The 5,916-nt window shown below is 37.1% G+C and overlaps 1 pseudogene; it reads left to right on the top strand.

Annotated features, from left to right (window-relative positions):
- Positions 1-802: 802 nt before the first annotated feature.
- LOC122211019 lies at positions 803-2,616 on the top strand (annotated as a pseudogene).
- The last annotated feature ends 3,300 nt before the right edge of the window (positions 2,617-5,916 follow it).

Genomic DNA, 5,916 nt, shown 5'->3' with positions numbered 1-5,916 from the left:
GGGGTCAGAAGCAGGAACCAAAGGAGACACCCCAGTGGCCCCCAGGAGCAGTGAGCAACCTTGTGTAGATACCTCTTATGCCCGTGAGCTTGCTGCTTTCTCACCATCTCTGGAGGTCATGAGTAAGTCCTTCTCAGATTCTGGATCCTACCTCTGTGGCTTTTGCATTTTGAGCTTTCAGACTTTATTTAAGCATTTCTCTTTCTGGACGCAGTCAGATAGGGTCCAGATGAGACTGTTTCTGACTTAGAAACCACACTGCATCCAGTGTGAGACATCAGGTGAATAAAATTTTGAGGCTGAATAAGTAAGGTTAACCTTACCAAAGATAACCCTGAACTACAGTGGCCATAGAACAGAACTTTTAACCATTGTAGATAAGTTTATCCATTTACAAGGTGCCCTAGAGAAAAGGAGGTTTCTGGGGTGCCTGGGTGGCCCAGTCGGTTGAGCATCCGACTTCGGCTCAGGTCATGATCTCACAGCTCGTGAGTTTGACCCCCCACGCTGGGCTCTGTGCTGACAGCTCAGAGCCTGGAGCCTGCTTCTGCTTCTGTGTCTCCCTCTCTCTCTACCCCTAACCCACTCACATTCTGTCTCTGTCTCTCTCAAAAATAAATAAACATTAAAAAAATTAAAAAAAAAAAGAGAGAAAAGGAGGTTTCAGCCAGGCATTCAATATAAAAAGTAGAAGGAAACTTATTTTTCCTCCTCTAAAGGTTTTCGTGACCAGGATGAGACCTAATGGGACACCCAACTGTCTCCTAAGCCTGTAGACGGCATCCTGGGAAAATTGGCAGAAGCCAGCAAAGGCTAAGAATTCTTGCCAAAGTCCTCTTTCCCAGATCTTTGATGCCAGGATGACAAAGGAAGGTAAAATGTCACATTGTCCTTTCCTTTTCAAATTCAGATTGTCAGGAAAAAACACTGGTTGGGATCCTTTCCCTTCCAGGAGTAGCTATTGCCTTCTTGCTTGTCACACTTTGTGTCCTGATAATTTGGTTTGGCAACCATTAATTTGGGTGCCCCAATATATGGCCAGACAGAAATATGGGCAGCACCCCATTTGTGGCGAGACATGGCTGGGCAGAAATGTGGGTTGCCCTTCAAATCCCGTCATAACTGTTTTTAATATCTTATATCCTTCAGGCATATAAACTACCATGAATTCTTCCAGATTCTATAGACCGTTATAAAGAGTAATTAAATTGAGGGGCACCTGGGTGGCTCAATCAGTTAAGCCACTGACTCTTGATTTCAGCTCAGGTCATGATCTCCCAGTCTGTGATCCTCTCTCCCTCTCTCCCTGTCCTTTTCCTGCTCATGCATGCTCTCTCTCTCAAGTTAGATAAACATTTTTTAAAAGACTAATTAACTTGAAATTCAAGAAAATTTAAACATAAAGATGTATAAAATCAAATAGGTAATCCAATTGTTTTTTATCGCTTGCAAAATTGCATCCTATTTTTACATACTCAGCTGTACATATACGTGTATTCATTTTTGAATGATCATATATGTCATATATATATCTATATCTGTCTCCAGCATAACACTGATATATTCCAGGGAAACAAACCATTTTCTCCAATACAGTCTTTTCTAAATAAAATCTTCAATCTTTTTCAGAGTTGCCTTTTATTAATAAAAATGTAAAGTTCTTGACATATTGATTTCTATGAATCATAATATTTTATCTTATTATCTTTTAATAAAGATATACTTGACATATAATATTATATTAGTTTCATGTGTAAAAAATAATGATTCAATATTTGTATATATTGCAAAATGATCACCACAGGTGTAGTTAAAATCCATTACCATACACAGTACAAAATTTTTTTTCTTGTGATGAAAACTTTTAAGACCTATTCTCTTAACAACTTTCAAATATACAATACAGTACTATTAACTACAGTCACCATGTTGCACATTACATCCTTATGACTTATTTATTTTATAATTAGAAATTTGTACCTTTTGACTGTTTTTACCCATTTCACCCACTCCCACCTCCCTGTATTATTATTATTTAGTGATAAAAATCCAGGTATTAATTTATCTTCCCTTACTTTTCTCACATAAGAAATTACTGTGATTCACTCATTTTATTTATATATGTTCTCAATCATATTTGTTAGGATCATTATGAAAATATTTAAATTATGACAACTTACTGATAAGCTATTAATGGTGAATAAATCATCGAAACTAGAAAGAAAAATATAAGTATTGAAAGTCAGTACAAGCAGTGTGAAGAAGAAGAGGCAAGAATGACCCCCGGACCTACCAAAGCCCACGCACCAGGGCATCCTGCGTCCAGCGCCTATAGACTGCCACTGTCGCCACCATGCCCAAGAGAAAGGCTGAAGAGAATGCTAAAGGAGATAAAGCCAAGGTGAAGGATGAGCCACAGAGAAGATCTGCAAGTTTATCTGCTAAACCTGCTCCTCCAAAGCCAGAGCCTAAACCCCTGCAAAGAAGGGAGACAAGGAACCCAAAGGGGGAAAGGGGAAAGCTGATGCTGGCAAGGATGCGAATGACCCTGTAGAAAATGGAGATGCCAAAACAGACCAGGCACAGAAAGCTGAAGGTGCTGGAGATGCCAAGTGAAGTGTGTGCACTTCTGGTGACTGTACAGTTTGAAATACTATTTTTTATCAAGTTTTATAAAAATGCAGAATCTTGTTTTAATTATTTTTAAACTATAGTATTAGCACACAGAACACTCCCTTGATGTTTTGAGGGAAGGGTCTACGTAACCAATAGAATATCTCTGAAACTCGATTGATATAGGGGGAACACCTTTCCCTTCTAGTTTTTGGAAAATTCCTCTTGGTTCCCAGGAAGAGGGATTCCTTGATGTTAGCAGACATTAACCATCTTGACACAAATGTCTTGTGGTGTGGAAAAATTAAAATTCATTTTTTGTGTCTTTTCTTCCCTCTCTGCTTCAACATAGACTTGACCTCTTTAAACCCAGAGACCTGTTGGAACCTGACCCCCTCCCCCCAGTGGTTCTCAGTATGTCAGGCATTCTGGACTTCACAGTGTCACCCTGGAGATGGTATCTCTCAAAAAGAGTTCCTTTTTTAGCTTTGGATCTTCAGATTGATAATTCTGCCATTTTCATTTCATTTCCTAAAAGTCAAGGTCAACTTGTGAAAAGTTATTAAGCGACATGCTAAATGTGAAATGTCAACCCTCCCTCTAAACTTTCCCTGCTCAGAGCATCAAATGAAGACTTCATTGGGTTTTATAGTGGCTTTCTGATTTTGGTAGTCTATTTAAGAAAGCAGTTTGAAAGTTGTATACTGTTAAGATTGTCTCCCCATGTCCTGCCTGAAATACCATGATTGTTTATGAAAAGTAGCTTTAATAAAGCTGGATACAGTTTGTCTGTATCCAATAAATAAAATAATAAAAGTCAATATACAATACAGGGAAAGAACTGTAACAGTACATGCCAATTTTCTTTTCATTTATTTTTCCCTGATAAACCTCATGTTAACAGAGTAATTGTTTATTCAGCTAAGTGTTCTCCCTGCACTAAAAATATGCATTTACAGAGAGAGGAATATAGAAGAAATTTCCCTTCTCATTTGCCATTGTCTCCTTCTGTGGCACTCCCCAGATTCTCTCCTATAAAGAATTCATTCTATAACTCTAGTCCTTGCAATTCATTGCTTTGAAAGTTAAATAATGCACAGAGGGACTCTACATTTTCAAAAAATACAAGTCCTACACACTCAGCAAAACTACATAACATCTTGCAGAACCTGTTTCTTTAGTATTTTTGTGATTACTGATAGTATTTTCTGATATATTCATTGAATATTCTTGTTATACATTGTTTTCTATTTTATCATGTATATCTATATACATGAATAGATTTATAGCATTTACAGTAGAAACTAGAAATTTAGCCCAACATACTTTATCACATGTTATTTAACTGATACATTGGGTCATATTATTTATATCAGAATAAATATCTCAATATATATTCTGTTTAAGAAATCTCTTTTAATTTTTGGTATACACACACACACACACACATACACACACCAAACACACCCAGATAGAGGGATTTTTTAATGTTATATTTATTTTATGCATTTACATAAATACATGCAGTTTTAACTGCATCCTACTTGCATATGTGCTTGCAGTTAGCTGAATTTTAAAGTCCATTTGGGATCATTTGAAAGCATTAGCTCTGACCAGAACTAAGCAGAATAAGCAAAACAGGCAAAATTAAAACACATTTGCTGACTTTTCTCTATCCTCTAAAGTCACCAAAGTAAAGTTCTCCAAGCTTGGACACTTATCCTTATTTTTTAAATAGTTTTGTGGCTATGCTTCTTCTTCTAAACTAAAGACTGTTATAATTTTACATTCACCTCATAACCAGGTCATTTGGGAATGGAACATGAAGATAGTAAAGAAAAGAATTTCCTTTTCTTGAAGAACTGCATTGGACACTCTCTATATATAATGTCTCATTTCACCATTATAAAGTCTGTTGACTCTGAAATTGTTTTTGAAAGATGCAATTAATATTGCATTTGGACTAAGTGATATATTGGGGAAGGAAATAAGACTATGAAGGAGACAAGAAGTATGCCATCGAGAACTTGAAAGAACCTCAAACCTTTTATGATATAATGTAGTCCTTATTCCCTTTGCCAATTTATTTTATACTCTAGTGAAATTACTTTCTGATTTGAATCTTTTCTTTTTCCTTCCTATCTTCCATACACATAATAAAGACATCTTTCAAGTCTCTAGGTCTGACTATGTCATTGCTTTCTTAAAATCTTTTAATGGTCCTTTCCAGCATATGGACAAGATAAAATGTGTCAACATGACCCTCTATTATATGTGGCACTTGCCAATCTGCACTTTTTCTTCATTCATTTATTCAATAAGTAAGTGGCTTAAATGTCTAAACTGAGATAAAAATATAGCATAGTGATTTAGAACACAGGCTCAGGAAGCAGACCACCTAGAAGATCAGACTCTGCATGATAGCTGTTTGAAATTGGCCAAGCTACCAAAACCTTCTAAGTCTTGGTTTCTTCATTTATAAAATGAAATAGGAATAGACCCTACAATATAGGGTATAGGGAACTAAATTATATAATCAACACAATGTATGTAGAATAATGCCTAGGGGTGCCTGGGTGGTTCAGTTGGTTAAGCATCTGACTCTTGATTTCAGCTCAGGTCATGATCTCACAGTCATGAGATTGAGCCTTGCATGGTATCACTCTCCACACTGGGCATGGAGCCTGCTTCAGATTCATTCTCTCTCTCTGTCTGTCTCTCTCTCTCCCCGTCTGCCTCTCTCCCCTACTTGCACTCACTGTATCTTTGTCTCTCTCTCACCCTCCCTCCCTCCATCTCTCTATCTCTCTCCCACACACACACATGTGCACACACACACACAGAATAATGCCTAGGACTTTTTGAGGACACAATACAATAAAGGCAGACTAGCATAGTGGTAATGATCCTGTATCTAATGGATAACTGTATATAACAGATTGAAGACAGGCAAAAATGGATAGCAAGAGGAGAGATGAGTTAGGTGCCTATTGTGCTATCATCTGACAGTAGATGATGTTAGTCTGGAGTAGAGTGGTAGAGCTGAAATGGAACAAAATGAACATATTCAAGAAAAATTTGAACTTAGTATGTGTAAGATTTAGTGATATATTAGTTTTGTGGAATTAGAGATGTCAAGGATTATTTCCGTGTGTGTGTGTGTGTGTGTGTGTGTGTGTAATAGGATGAAGGAAGACTAGGTTTGAAGTAGGACAAGGGCTAGGAAGCAGAATGGAAGATCCTGGAGTTGGTTTTGTATAGGTTGAATTTGATATATCTTTGAGTGAGCAGAGGATAAATGTC

Source organism: Panthera leo, chromosome F2 (genome assembly GCF_018350215.1).
Source record: "Panthera leo isolate Ple1 chromosome F2, P.leo_Ple1_pat1.1, whole genome shotgun sequence".
In the NCBI taxonomy this organism is placed as follows: Eukaryota; Metazoa; Chordata; class Mammalia; order Carnivora; family Felidae; genus Panthera; species Panthera leo.
The sequence above is the reverse complement of the archived record's forward strand: the minus strand, read 5'-3'. Positions and strand labels throughout refer to the sequence as shown.